The 15,852-nt window shown below is 43.7% G+C and overlaps 1 protein-coding gene across 8 annotated transcripts in view; it reads left to right on the forward strand.

Annotated features, from left to right (window-relative positions):
- The first annotated feature begins 245 nt into the window (after positions 1–245).
- DAB1 (DAB adaptor protein 1) overlaps positions 246–15,852 on the forward strand; it is a 127,069-nt gene continuing 111,462 nt past the window's right edge. For 2 of the 8 annotated variants that reach the window (XM_052666248.1, XM_052666246.1), the window contains exon 1: positions 313–544. The gene's annotated coding sequence lies outside the window, so the exon portion shown is untranslated. Of the gene's footprint in view, positions 545–15,852 lie in introns of all 8 variants that reach the window. The other 6 variants (XM_052666240.1, XM_052666244.1, XM_052666242.1 and 3 more) reach the window with 6 other exon arrangements.

Genomic DNA, 15,852 nt, shown 5'->3' on the forward strand with positions numbered 1-15,852 from the left:
TTGTGTTGAAAGGAGCGTCTCCCTCTGACTTCTGATCTGCCTGCAATAGACCTACTGGCTCTGCAGCAAGTGCGTTAGGCTAAATATGCTTCCTCCATTGACTCTGAAGGTAACAGCCCTAAATGCCTCATTAAATTTTCACGGGTGACTGAGAGAAGCCATGAGAAAAACACCACGCTAGCAGCGGGGTGACAGCGGGGCGTTCGGACCCCTCCCCACGGCGAACTCCACGGCCGCGGAGCCCCGAGGGACGGCCGGGTTCCACGCGTGGACAGGGGCCGCCCCCCGTCCCCAGCCCTGCGAGAGGGGGGGAGGGGGAGGAGGAGGAGACCGACCCCCGGCAGCAGCCTTCCTCCGCCGCACGCCTTCCTATCCCCTCCCTCTGGCCTCAGCGCCGCGCTGGCGGGGCCGGAGAGGGCAGACGGCGCGGGAAGGCGGTTCTCCCAGCATGGATGAGCCATGTGTATCCTAAGGAATAACAGCAGCTGCTGCGCCCACGATGGGGAGCAGAGGAATGCGCGGAGGAGAGGGCTCGCTGGGGCAGGTGAGGAAGCGGCTCGCAGCGCGGATGCTGGGTGGGTCGTCCTCCGGGGCGAGCGCAGCCGGAGGGGCCCTTTCCCTGCTGGGGAAAGGCAGGGGCTCTCCGGTGGAAGTTTTTTTTCGCCACCCGGAGGAGGAAAGGGGCTGAAATCTCTGCAAGTGGCGGCAACTTGAGGGTTTCCCCCAAGTCTCAGGGGCAGAAGCGGCTTGATTTTCAGCTCCTCCATCCCCGGACGCGCTGCGCTGCGATGCTGTGCGGGGTTCCCCCCTCCCCTGCTACCCCCAGCCGGGCCGGGGCCGCTCCGCGGGTCGTTGCCGCCCCCCAGCTGGGAGCATCGATCTCGCTCCTCTGCCGGCTTCGCCCCGGCCCCGCTGGCTGTTAGTGCCCCGGGCAGCGGGCACGGCTCCGCGCCGCGGTGGTCGGGCTGCGCCGTCGTGCTCTCCCCGTGAAGGCGCAGTCGGGTGGGAGACGCCGCGCTGAGGCGCGGAGGGGAAATGGCGCCGGGAGCTGAGGGGCCGCTGCCCCCCAGACCATCCCCAGAACCACCCGGCTTTGCTCCCGGCAGCGGACGGGCAGGGGAGCACGAATGGCTTCAACCTGCGAGCAGACGGCTGTGAGGCTGGGACAGCCGCGCGGGGAGCTGAGCGGCCGCTTCTCCTCTGGGTGCTGCCCGCGGTGGTCTTCTCCATCCTAAATACCCAAGGAATGGCCCAGCAATGCGATGGAGAGCTCTCAACAAAGCTTGTCTTCCCCCCCACTCCCCTCCCCCTAGGTGATGGGGTGCTTTTAATTCCAGTGCCAACTTCTGTTGCGCTGTGCTGCTCCAAGTGAAGTTGAGGTCTTTCCCCAGAAGTAGTTGTGAAAGCGGAGTCCTTGGAACTCTTTGCCGTTTGTCTGCGTTCTGAATGCACGTCTGAATCACTTAATCATGTTTATTGTTTTCAACCACTCAAACGGAATAAAAATTACTTAGCGTTGATGGAGCTTGTCCCGCAAGCTGTCTCACAGTATGTTTCCGTTGCGAGATGCAGCACTGTGCAAACTATGGACCGTGGTATTGTTTATTGTTCTTCCTTTCTCCACCCCCACTCCCCCCCCACAGCGCCGGTATCAAGCTGTTCTTCTCTGTTCCATTCAAAAATAATGGGAGTTTTCACCAGTAAGTTCAATATTCCGACTTTTGTCTGAGATTTTTATCTTTTCTATTCGCTCCTCAGCTAATTTTCATCAAGCTAACATATAAAGGAGTGAAGGCATTAAGCTAAAGGGCACTTTCCAACTCTTGAAATGGAGCTGTAGGTAGAATTAGTGCTGGCTTCACAGCCATTGTTTATTTCTATCCCAACCATGCCATTCCCTGCCCCTTTGTCATTCTCACTTTGTCCATTACACCTTCTAACACACCATTCACTTTGGTCTGCAAGTTCAGATTTATGGTTTGTGGGGTTTGATATAGATGCTGCTCTTGGGCTGTGCCTCATAGGAGATTCTGCTGCACTTTAACAGTATCTCAGCACAGTGATGGAGGACACCATCATGTTTTCTTGTAGGATTACCTTTGGGACTTCAGAGCCTGCACACATCAGTGGTTTCATCTTAGGAGGATTGAAATTGATTTTTTTTTATTATTATTTTTAGTTCAGCCAGTGAAAGACCCTATGTATGTCCTTTGACCCGTGGCCTCACATGATGAAGTGACATCAGCAGTGGAGGATGTTGGCTTGCGGTTCGTGCTGTAGGGCCTCCCAAGTAGTGATACGAGCATGAACACACTGTGCTGGTGGCCAGCCTGCCTGGTACTGAGAGCAGAACACCATTGTTAAGTATGCATTGGAAGATGCATATACTGAAACAATTTTAAGCCATGAACCTCATGATTCCTTATTAATCCTTTTGTAAGGCCCACCCGAGGTTCTTGCTTCAAGCACAATGCAGGAAGGTTGTCTTTCCTTCTCATCCCTAGTTCTGACAGGCCTCTTTGCTTTTAAACAGTTTGGATTTCCAGTCCTGCAAGATGTTTGTATTGAATTAGGAGCAGCCAAGCTACTTGGTTAAATAGTGGTTTGATGAGAGAACTTCTGTTTTTACAACTGTGTTTACTTTTCAAAGTGATAGCAAATATAGGAAGGAAGACCAAGATTTTCTAGACTTTATAGTTCAAATAAACTTTCCCAGTCAATATTTAGACAAGGTCTTGATGGTTAAAGTTAACTGTGCAAGTCAATGTTTAGTCAAGGTAATGACTTGGTTTTTACAAACACTACCCAAGCATTCCTGCAAAATTAATCAGAGTTGCAGGATCACAGTCAGCCAGTTACTTAGGAATAAAATACATTATGAGTTGGTCTCAGATGTCCTGTGCTAGCTGATACTTCATCTGTGCTTGCCACCAGTCCTTTGTGGCCTCATTCTTACAGCACTAGTTCTACCTGTAAAGCATGTATGTCTGCACAGAGGATTTGTGGGATAAAATGAATCATAGGTAGGGAAATAAGGCAGAGTTATGCTGAGTACCATCTCTTAAAAAGAACTGTAAAGCTGTGCAGTACAGCAGCAGCAGCCTTCACGTGTGCTGTTCCAAGCAGGTGGCTTTGGGTGGTTTGCAGGATGAGGTGGGCATTTCTGATAACGAAGTCATTGGATAAAATCTGAAAACAGTTTTGGTGTCTGGGACAAAAAGGATATAATTAAGTGCTGCCCTTGGTACACAGAGTACAATACTGAGGTGTATTGTGGTGTGGGAAAGAGCTGGAGGTCTCTGCTGCAATTCTTCCTTTCTTGAGGTTGAGTGAAGATCTTCGTTCTTCTTGCTTTGGTCTCTCCAGCTGACACTAAAACAACAGTCTGGACTTCATTTGTTCCAGATTTTTTTTTCTTCTTTCTTTCTTCCTTTTTTTCTTTCTTTTTATTAATTGAACCACTTGCAAATGCATTCCATGCAATTACATGGGTATTAGAGTAGATATTCATTAGGATTTTACTAATCTAAACCTCAAGTGCTGTTCTGCAAATTTGCCAGTTTTTGTAAGGGTGTGCTTGACTTCACCAGTAGCAGTGTTTTGTTATGAGTATTTTGATACAGTAGAATGAAAAGCATATATTCCAAATCAAGTAATTAATCAGATTTAAATATTTTCATTTGCATGCTTTGGCTTGATACATAGAGAAAATGCAACCCTGTACTTTGCACATAGCAGTAGGTTTTGCCCCAGTTTAGCCACAGTGGAATTATATTTCATGGCCCTGATTGAGGATTTAATCCACAAGTGAATCTTCTGTTTCTGTCTAAAAGGAGCAAAATTTTTCCAGCTTGAGAAAGTTAGTAAACCCATTAGTGTAAACAAGACAAAAGCAAGAGATTTGCCTCAAGCTGTGTACCCTTCTGAAGAATGGAAGCAGAGAGAGACTTGTTGGCTTTTCTTTTAATGTGTGTGTGACTTTTGGAGGTGTAGGGATAAAGCTGGTGCTCAGGATGACCAGCTGTGTGCCTGTGCAGGTTTGGGGGCTATAGGCATCATGTCCCCAGCTGTGAGGATCTGGTTATCAAGTCCTTTAGACTCACCTGCATGCTCTCACCTGATCTATCTGCAGCAGGACTGCTGAAGGGCTGTGCCTTGTGCCTTGCTCTTAGTCATAGAATCATAGAATGGTCTGGGTTGAAAAGGACCACAATGACACAATGATCATCTCCTTTCAACCCCCTGCTGTGTGCAGGGTTGCCAACCAGCAGCCCAGGCTGCCCAGAGCCACATCCAGCCTGGCCTTGAATGCCTCCAGGAATGGGGCATCCACAGCCTCCTTGGGCAACCTGTTCCAGTGCTTCACCACCACCCTTTGTGAAAAACTTCCTCCTCATATCTAACCCAAACCTCCCCGTCCCAGTTTAAAACCATTCCCCCTTGTCCTATCAAATATCAACACATGTAAGCAGTCATTCCTCCTCCTGTTTATTTAGAGTTACTGGCATGGACTGATGCCAGCACCTCGGAGGTGTGAAGGTTTAGTTAGGTTGCTCTTGGAATCAGAAAGCAGGGTAACCACAGCATGTCTTAGAAGTGCTGTGTTCTGGCACAGGAGGAGTGCCACAGGGCAGGCTTGGGCAGAGCTTCCAGCCTGTCATCCCTTATCCTTTCTATGGATGGTGCTTCTCCCATCATTCCATTATTGCTGGTATAACGAGGATCCATAAATTGTTACTTTTCTTCAAGGTAAAATAAATAAATAAATAAAGAAATAATAGGGCAGTGTAATTGCTAAGTACACAAAGGCACTGTTACACCTTTTTTCCCTATATACACATATATTTTTCTTTATATACATATTATATATATATACACACAAATATTTAATAGCTGCTGCTTTATACAGATCTTGCTCAAGTCCTTGGATATTGCCAAGCAGCTGCAATGAGATACTGAGAGCTTTTTTTTTTTTTTCCCCAGCAAATAGTGATTACTCTTGTGAGTAAAAGAACATCAGTTTCTTGAGAGTCTTTGCAATTCCCCAAGCCCAGAGGCAAATGAATAGAAATTTAGTGGACCACCTAGTTCTTGACATCGAATTCTCCAAAGAGGACTCTGACCTAATTTATATTGTATTGAATCAAATAATCCTATCATGCATGTGAGCTTGCCATTTTGTTTTCCTTTAGCAGGCATATTGCTGTCTTGCAAAATGTTCAGATTTAGCAGTTAGGCAGCGTCCCTGTGGTTTTAGGAGGTGCTTTTAGGAGTAGCTACTGGAAAATTACATGTAGAGGACAGATGTGAATTAGCAGATCATCAAGATATAACACTGAGACTGCTGGAATTATTCACACCTGAGTGTGAGCGTATCATTGTGTAGTGCTGAGGGCAATCAGGACCCCTCCACTGCCAAGCCTTCCCATTACTTTTAAGGATGGAGCCACAATCTCACCAGAGTGGTTTTTGTAGCAGAAAAACCACGATGCAAAGATCTTTGTCATCTGTGTGATAGGGCAACTGGCAGCATTTCTTCTTTGCAGAGCTGCTGCTGACAAGTGGTACTGGGTGTGTTTGTTGAAGCTGACATGCTTTGAAGTTAATTGGGAGCTGATTAGTATCCAGGCACTGGAGTTGTGGCCTGCTGAAGCAATTCCTTGTGTTTCAATTCCTCTCCTGGTGTTATTCTCCAGGTAATAGGACCCATCTGTCTATCCATGCTAATTCCCAAGATACGCTTTTGAAGTTTATCAGGTATATTCATGCTGTTCAAAAAAAAAAAAAGAAAGCTTTTAAACTTTCCAGCTGTAGGAAAGTTGTGGCCCTGCAGAAATTGAAGATCATAGCAATAGTTACCTGAAGACTGTTCTTTGCTTTCAGAGCAGGAATCCCAGCTGCAGGACTCTTTTATGCTTATTCAGTAGATTTCAGGGAGGTTTTCTGCTAAAAAGTGCATCTCCTCTCTTTTTATAAGCAGTGTTTAAAGTCTTCTGGCTTTCCAGTTTAGGGGGTTTTTGCCCTCTGCTTTCATTTTGGGACAGCTGAGCTTTAACACTCCTCTAGAAGGAGTGAGTGATTAGCAAGCTAATAGCTTTGACAGGCACCAGATGACTCTCGTTGTTCTAGCTCCCTGTAAAATAAGAAAGGCCTTAATTCTTCTATTGCTGTGGAACAAATTGTATGATGTTACACTTCTTTTGAACAGTGTGTGGTCAACGTGGGTGAGAGAGAGCAGAATAATGCACTGTATGATGTTCGTAGTCCATATAAATGATACTTGGAACCAAGAGAGGTTCTTCAACTGTTGCTTTTAGAGCAGTTTTTTGCTAGGTTTTCCTTCTTGGCTCTCTGCAAGACTCACAGCATGCTTAAGCAGGAAGAAAACCCACAGTCTGAAGGTTACGAAATGTAAAAATAATTTTAAAATGGGAAAAAAAAATGCATGTTGAAGAACAATGGGTGTTATGGTTATTAGTTGTTATCACTTTTAAGCAGTACTAAATAATTTGAAACGAATGCTTACTGCTAAGCATGAGGAATTTCAAAGCTGCAGTGAATTCTGAGGTGTCACTACACTGAATTCGTGGAATAATGTCTTTTTGCTCGTATTTGGTCATCTGGTGTCACATCTGCTCTCATGCCAACTGCTGTTGGTTAAAGGTTCACTTCCTAATGCACAACATGGTGTAGTTTCTTAAACATGTCACTTTGTTGTACCTACAGAAAAGATGTCAGTGAGTCAGGGTGTCAATGTGAGATTATTGAAACTTCCAGCTCCACGTTTAAAATTTGGAGATGGGGAGGCTTAAAATGTGCTCATTTGGGAAATCAGGCCCTCTGCTGTGCATCCAGTTGGTACAGTCAACATTTCCAATTGTTCTTTTACCCAATTGACTTCAAATCTGCTGAGAGATTGGTTACTTGAAGAGTCGCACCAATCATAGTGGGCATTTCTCAACCTAAAGGATTATTATTATTTTTATAATTAATTTAATATCACTATCTTGTAGTACTTCACCGAATCACAGAATGGCTGGGGTTGGAAGGGACCTCAAGGATCGTGAAGCTCCAACCCCTTTGCCACATGCAGGGCCACCAAACTCCCCATTTAATACCAGACCAGGCTGCCCAGGGCCCCATCCAACCTGGCCTTGAACACCTCCAGGGATGGGGCAGGGACTTGAAGTAGCTGAGGAAAAAAGCCTGTAATTGATGGCTGGATGAAAAAAGTCTTCTTTGTGTTCACAGCTACCTGAGATGCAGCAGTTAAACTACACGAAAGCGGCAAAGAAAGAGAGTTGATTAAACTTGATTAAACTTTATTGGGTGTATTCAGGTGCCTTGAGTAGTTCCCTGCTGACAGGACTCTGCTTCTGCAGATGCAGACTGTGTTGGTAATTTCACAGCATTTACCAGCTCAGTTAAACTTGTGTAGTTTGCTTGTGGCTGTGGTGATATGGGAGACTCTTTGCTTCCTCTATCTGTTAGATTTTGAGGTTAACAGTGATGGGCTGCTGTACAGCATTAGCTTGCACTTCAGGATATTGCTGCCATTGAGGACTCAGGGCAGAAATTTCCAACTGAGCTATGTGATGAAGCCAAGCATAAGGGTAATTATGGAGGAAAAAAAAAAAAGTGAAAAAAATATATTAAAAAATTAAACTTCAATGCAGTCCAGCTGATACGCATGGAATTGCATTGTTTAATCAACAGTCAAGGCAGTGAATATTAATATTTCAATTAGCCCATTCATTCCTTTATGCAGTAATATGCACAGTCAAGCTATTTCTTTGTTGCTGTCTTTTATGTCAATTTTCTTGAAGCTTTAAAGCATATTAGCCGATTGAAACCTTCCAACAGCAAGAACAGATGATCTGATGGTGCTTCTGTCCCAGCTGTACCACCAATAGCAAGGTTCTGACCACTGGGGGCTTTGCTCCTCTTTTTTATAAGAAAAAGTTCTCTCATTTTAGAGTTTTCATCCCTAAATGCACAAACACTTATAAATCTGGTCACTGTGCACCAGTAATTCTGACGACTTCATTCAGAAATGCTCAAGGCTCTGGTTATGGTTTTTAAAGCACCTGGTAGTTGATTGCAACGAAGGCTCCCCTTTTAATTGTGCTGTAATTAATACAAAGCAAATCAACGGGAAGTGGTACTTCACACAGCGTGCTGGCAGTTGTGTTCAAGTTTAAAAGCAGTGGAATATGGCAGCGAATTTAATAAAGATCATTTTATGAATGGGTTTTTTTTGGCTGCTGAAGTAATCAGTTGGTGGCTTCAGGACAATTTTTGCCCATCGTTTCTATGTAACACCTTCCATGTATTCAGTCCTGATTCTCTTCCTTCTGAAAATAAGAGAAATAAAATATTGGAGAAGTCCTAGAAAGGATAACAAGTTGAACTGACCACTTGCTGTTCCTGGCACTCGGATTTTATGACCCTTACTTCCCCAGCCATAGAGCTATTCACAAGCACTGTGTGAGAGTTACAGCTGATGAAATTTGGTAAAGTTTTTTTTTTTTAATCTGAAGAGCTGTACTGATTGACATCAAATGAGGGCTTGTCCACTGTTGCTATGTTACGTTTGTGGCAAATGCTAATTGATTTTGATGCATACAGATCCTCAGAAAAGTGAGAATTGTTATTGAATGAATCCCGCTGTGCCAGGCTCTAGTTTCTGGATTTTTAGTGCAGAGTGATCCTGGAGAGGACATGAAATCCTCTTTATGCTGTAAAACAAGAGTGGAAAAAAATAAATAAATCCACCCAGCCTCAGCCATGGAGCAGTGCACAGGCTTTGGCACTCCCAGTTTTGGGGCTGACAATGAACAGCAAGCGGTTTTCATAAGGAGCTCTGTGTGCAGCTCTGTTTCCTGCAGCAGGACTCCTGATCCAGCAAACTACTTCTGTGTGCTTGCCCTGAATGACTGTAACATTACTTGTGCTTTGTTTTCTCTCTTCATTTCATAATGGGCTGGGCTGGGCTTTTGGCTAAGATGGAGAGATGGCAGGGAGGGACTGTCCTCAGGATGGTTAGGTTCCTCACCATGAATGTAGAAGAAGCCTCATTTGTTAGCTTAAATGAGCCCACTCTTTGTGACTAAAATTTAGGTGAAAAAGGCCCTCTTATAGTTGGTGAGGATCCTCCAGCTGCCTTGCTATTTCCAGGCAGCAAAAATCCAGATTAGCAATCCTGTGCACTTAATATGAAGCAGGAGCATGCTCTTGCAGCTTAGAAAGCAAATGGTATCCTGGGCTCCATCAGAAGAGGGGTGGCCAGCAGGGACAGGGAGGTGATTGTCCCTTTGTACTCTTGTGAGGCCCCATCTGGAGTAGTGTCCCGGTCTGGAGCTGCCAATACAAGAAAGACAGAGAGCTATTGGAGAGGGTACAGAGATTACTAAGATGATAAGGGGACTGGAGCACCTCCCCTATGAAGACAGGCTGAGGGAGTTGGGTTTGTTCAGCCTGGAGAAAAGAAGGCTGCAGGGTGACTTAATTGCAGCCTTTCAGTACCTAAAAGGAGGCTACAAACAGGAGGGAAATCAACTCTCTGAAAGGGTAGATAACAGCAGGACAAGGGGAAATGGTTTTAAGTTGAGGGAGAGAAGATTTAGGTTGGATGTCAGGGGGAAGTTCTTTACAGAGAGAGTGGTGAGGTGCTGGAACAGCTGCCCAGAGAGGTTGTGGATGCCCCATCCATCCCTGAAGGTGTTCAAGGCCAGGTTGGATGGGGCCCTGGGCAGCCTGGTCTGGTATTTAATGTGGAGGTTGTATATGGCAGGGGGGTTGGAGCTTCATGATTCTTGAGGTCCCTTCCAACCCAGGCCATTCTGTGATTCTGTGCACCAGGCCCTAGCGCTACAGTTTTCCTCTGTTCAAAAGCAGCTTGGAAATGGCCTGCAAACACTGCAGGAGACTGATTCTGCTAATCAGTAATTTAGATGGAACTTTTTGGCAGAGGTGGAAGTGGTACAGGTAGGCATCACAACAAATGAGGCGCAGACATTTGTTTTGCAGGTCCAGTGACACAATAAGAATTGTCTTGATTAGTACAGCACTGATTTTTTTCTGATTGTGGCTGGAAATGTGTGCACAATTTGCTTGTAGACAATGAGCAGAGCAAATAGAATATCAGCGGTAATGTCCGTAATGGACTCCTGCTGTGGTTTTTTTCCCCCTCCTCCTTTTGATGGATTAAATTGCATTACTGTAGTGATTTATTTTTCTTAGAGGAGTACTGTTCTGTTGAATGATGGCAGATGTATTTCATTTTCAAGTGTGGATGGATGTTTTTATGAGAGAGAGCAACATTGGATTTTTCCAAGGTTGTCCACGGTTTGATTTGTTAGGAGAAACAGGCAGCAAGAAAGCTACAGGAATTGTGCTGGTCGCTTGAAATTAGGATATATACTGCTTCTTCTCCCCCATAATCATTCAGAGGATCACAGTAGGATTACTGCTCATTCAGACAAGTCTAGAAAAAACATACAAGCTGGAACCGTGATCTCTGAGGATTTCTTTCAATGCCAGACATGAATGTTAGAGGTGTTGGGGAAAGAGCACCTTCAATCGAAGTTATAAAGAACAGGAACAGAGGTCATTTGCAATAGCTCTAGTTCATAAAGTGCTCAAAAGTTCAGCCTAGAGCTAGAAGGTGGTGGTACAGGTCTCAAAATGGGCTGAAGGGCTTCTGTTGAACTGCATCTTTAGCATTTGTGTTTCACTGCATGAGACAACAGATTAATGTACAATATGTCACGACATCTGCATCTGGAGCCCTTAGCAGAGTCCTGATTGTTCCTGTAAGAAGTTGGCTACACTGAATGCATTAGAGCACAGGGATAAAGAGAATGAATGGTGTATTCAGCTGTACTTTAGCTTGCAAATGTGACAAAACTGCAAAAAGTGGAGAAAACATTGTCCACTTAACTTGCAAGTAAGGATGCTGATGTCTAAAGGAACAGTTCCAATGCTTGACAATTACTGATGGTGCTTTTAGGAGGAGCTTTTAGCAGAAGACAAGCACACAGCTTGCAGAGGAGTACATGGAACAGGGAGTAGAGTTCTCATTTAGATGACAAACGTGTAACTAGCAGTGCTTCTTAATGCATCTCCATTGCAGTGAAGTAAGGGGAGCTTCTTCATGTATTTGTATTACCAATGTCTGGTTTTATGGTTTCTTATCAATTTACCACACTTGGAAGCTCTTTCCTTTTACCACCCAGCAGTAATCTTACCAACTCTCCCAGCTCTCCGTAACATTTGTTGTAGCCTTAAAATCCATGCTACACTGTGACAGAATCACCCTACAGTATCAGTTACAGGGATAACATTATTGCCAATGGCTTCAGTTTCTATTCATGATGAAATGCATTTAGGAACTTGTGAAACCGTCTGATGGCTCCTCAAGGAGCTGCATCCTGTTTGCAGTACAAGAACTTTGGTGTTCCTAGCATTCAACAGTAAGACACACCTCTGAGTTCCTGCCATTAGATTCAGCTCTGTGGAGGAATCAGTTATGTTTAACATCAGAAATTACACTTGCCCTTAGTCTTTATGCCACAGAAAACTGACATTCTCCTGCTCTTGTTCAACACTTCACGCTGTTGTGTAGCTGTAAATCTCACAGGCGGGGATGTTGAACCCTGGGGATTTGGTTTCTCCTTGTACTCAGGCAAGCACTAAAAGCTCTCGCTCTGCGCAGAAGCCTGCAGGTCTTCCAGCTCTGCATTTACTTCTGGCTTCGGTGCTTTCTTATGTATAGCTTGTGAATGGAAAAATTGAACTCCACTTTCCCAAATGGCCATCACAGCTTTCTAATTAGACACTTGATTGTTTTTTTGTTTTTGTTTTTTTCTTTTCTGACAGGTTTGAAGTGTTTCACATTAGCATTAACGCTTAAATTGATGAAGTGTAAAACTGGTGAAATAGTTTCCCAGTGAAATAGTTTCTTTCCTACAAATAAAGGTTGAGGGAACGGGGCTTGTTAAGCTTGGAGTAGAAAAGGCTCTGGGGAGACCTCATTGTGGCCTTCCAATATTTGAAAAGAGCATATAAAGAGGAGGGAGAATGGCTGTTTTTGAGGTTGGATAGTGATAGGACAAGGGGGAATGGTTTTAAACTGAGACAGGGGAGGTTCAGATTAGATATGAGGAGGAAGTTTTGCACACAGAGGGTGGTGAAGCACTGGAACAGGTTGCCCAAGGAGGCTGTGGATGCCCCATCCCTGGAGGCATTCAAGGCCAGGCTGGATGTGGCTCTGGGCAGCCTGGTCTGCTGGTTGGTGACCTGCACACAGCAGGGGGTTGAAACAAGGTGATCATTGTGGTCCTTTTCAACCCAAGCCATTCTATGATTCTGTGATTTTGTGAAATAGGTTACAAGGAAGGGAAGCAAATGTATTATGAACTTTATTTCCTAATTTATGCCTTCTTGGAAGATTTGCCTAATGAGATAGAGCATCACTGTGTCATTTAAAGTCAGAGCAGTCATTACAGGGCAGCCCATTTACTGGGACAACTTCTGTAGGAAGGAGTGTGCATGTCTCAGCTCCTGCAGGAGAGGTGGCACTGTGAAGAGATTTCAGTATAAAGGGGAGTCGACAAGCAGTGCAAAATCTGCCGCAGTTGTGCAATTTCGGTAGTTGTGGGGTTTTTTTAGGATTAATGAATAAAAACATCTGAACAGATCCATGATGTGAAGGCTTGCTCTCAGTTCCAAAACCCCCGAATGCTTTTCAAGTGCAATTTTATAATGGTCATTTAACACGGTAAAAACACAGCGTTTCCTTTTAGTCTAATTCTTGGAAGTGGTTCAGCCCATTCCTCTTCCCTCATATCCTGAAAACCACCCCAAAGCCTAAACTATCACAATCTGGTGAAGTTGCAAGCAAATGCAAGGAGTCTTTGGGATTGGGAAGCACCCAGCAGCTTGAGCAGTGGTCACCTGTTCCCAGACCTTGAAGTTGGAGATTTAAGAGGTAACTGGAAAAAAAGTACAGTGAACAAATTGTGTGCACATCATGTAGACTTTGATCATTTTGAAGATACACGAATAAAAACAACGTTACTCTTCTTGAGCCCTCAGTAGAGAATTCAAGACATGCAAAGACAAAGTTGATAAGCGGAGATGTAATTTGTATTTTTAAGGATGATGTGGACAGAGTGCCACAGAAATGCTGTACGTTTAGTGATATCCAAGTTATAGTGATATCCAGGTTACAAAGAAAGCTTGTAGTTCGTGGAATTATATCTATGAGCCTTTTAATATACTTAGGTTGTTCTTTATCTCCTACAGAGCACTGCAGAATACGTTTCCCTGGAGGTGTCTGAAGTAAGACTAGAAAAATCCTACCTGATCTTTAATAATCCCTCACACGCATGGTAATGCTTCAGAATTGTACTACCATTGTATAATTTACACTTAAATCCTTTCGTCTCTGTGCTCCCGCCCTCACACACAAAAAAAATCCTTTGGTGTTATAGGGAGCCAATGATTGCGAACTTGGAATAACTTGGCCTTATTGCTGATGTAGACTCACCTGCTTTTGTTGATTTATTATGTTGTGGTGGGTTTTCTTTTTCCAGGGAGTAGGACTGAAAAATGCATTTCTCCTGCTGTAGTTAATAGATTCAGGAAGTAATTTGCAGACCAGGAAACAATGGATCTCATATAATAAAAGCACTGCCTAGGTAATTCATAAGGAAGATAAACTTATATTGTTAAGCTTGCACGTTCTGTTCTTGTAGGCTGTATATTGCCCTCCTGTGCTTTCCACCATTAAGCAATAATGCTGTTGCATTAGTGGAAAAGCACTGCTGCTTTGACTGTCTTTCATAACCATGCACAAAATCAAATAATGTGCTTTACTGAGTTACGAAGAGCTGTGTTATTTGTTTATAACCACTCACTTAGTTATTGCTCTCTGTGCTGCATGTTAGAATTTAATCACTGCTCTGCATCTCTTGAGCTCATGCAGGCTGGCGTGGAGCAGCAAGGGGACAAAGCACAATGACTGGCAGCCAAATGTTTCCATCAGTCAAGACGCTGATTTATTTCTTTGAGGAGGAGTGTAAAGGAAATGAGAATGGCTGTTTTTGTAACTGAGGCACTGAATAGTCATCAGTTAAGCTGCGGAGGTCATCTATAAGAGTTGAAATAGTTCTTGAGGAAGATAAAAACACTGGAGCGTGTCTTGTCTGCACAGCACGCAGCCTTTGTGAAGCTTGGGATGTCCGACGTGTCCTGTAAGGGCAGCATAAAGGATAAGTCTGGAATCCGTTTAGCTACAGGGTTTTCATTGCGAAAGAAGTTATATGAGGAATTCAGATGCAGCGTGTTAGGAATTCTTCGTCACCTACCCAGCTAATATATGCAGCTGCAAAGTTTTTAGCTGTGTTCAGGGTGATTTATGTGCTGATATTGCAGAATGTTTAAAGTTGAATGCTCCTTGGCTAACAAATAAATCCTGTTTGGAATAGGGCAGGTAGTGTGAATGTCTGTGAGAAGTGATTGATTTTGGAATACAAATTATACGTTCTAGAGCAAAAATGAGAGTGAAAACATTAGTTGAATATTATATAAAAATATTCATGCACGTGTCTGAAATAGATACATTCAAGTTTTTGTGGCCAATTTTGACATAATAGAAATCACATAATTATACATTTCTTCTCTATTTTTGCCCTAGGCTTAACTTTGTCCTTTCATAACAATTTTTTTTTCACTTACCTCAAAATTTTAATCTGAAAAATGTCCTTTTTTTGCAGTCAAAGCGATATTCTGTAGCAAACTTGACAGCATTAGATGGTATTTTTTAGGGCATCTTTTGCCCAATTCTGTATTCCATCTGAATGCATATAGAATGAGAAAAAGCAAGGGGGAGCATAGAATGTTAGATCTTTGTAAGCCTGTAAATCTCTGGAGACCACTGAAAATCTGTGCTCAACTGGAAGATCTCCTACCTATCAAGAGATGGCTTAGGGAGGTATTCCCTAGAAAGCCTACCTTGTATTTCATGTTCTTTTTCTAACCGAAATCTTGAAGTTTTCAAACAATTTCATTAAATGTAGTCACATTTTCCGCAGACTTAAGTGCATACATTAAAATAAAAAAGGTCTACTTGCAGTAAAGCTTTTGGTGCTGACAGTAGAGAAACTTTTCTTGACCTCCAGGGAAACTGTACAGCTGAAATTGCTCTGGTGGGGAGAGGCAAGGCAATGAGCCTGATGCTCAGAGCAGGAATGTTCCAACTTGCTGCTGGATGCACGCTAAGAAAGTTGTCTGTGGTATGAGATGATGTGTTTGTGGTATGAGGTGATGAGCATGGCTGTTGTTGCAGTGGTTGGCTGGAAAATCCTCGTGATGTGGATTTCTGGGTGATTTAGGCATGTTGCTGCATCCAGATCAACTGATGTTTATTTTGATGGCATTCATTAAGGCACGTCTTCAGTCTGTTTGTGTCTTTTTTTTTTTTCTCAAGAGCTTTGCAAACTCTGTTGGTGGATGTATGCTTGTGATAATCCTGGAAAAAGAAGGAAGAAAATGTGCTCTGGGCAGGCAGCAGAGGTCCTGCAGCATTTCTTTTCCCTCCTGCCCTTTTTCTGAGCTGACAGTCCATTTAGTCTGAATACGGATTTGTTCTTAATGTGTTGAACTGTGTTATTTAGCCCACTGCTGCAAGCCAAATTGTTATCCCCAGGGATAAAATTGCTAACTTGATTTAACAGGGCTTTGTTAGTCTGGAAATTCATTTCTATCTTCTCCTGGATCTTTCCACTACAGGTTCTTTGTGTTTATTAAGTATGATTTTTGACAAAAAGACACAAATATACACTAATA

This window comes from Tympanuchus pallidicinctus, unplaced genomic scaffold (assembly GCF_026119805.1).
Source record: "Tympanuchus pallidicinctus isolate F22 unplaced genomic scaffold, pur_lepc_1.0 scaffold7, whole genome shotgun sequence".
Classification (NCBI taxonomy): domain Eukaryota; kingdom Metazoa; phylum Chordata; class Aves; order Galliformes; family Phasianidae; genus Tympanuchus; species Tympanuchus pallidicinctus.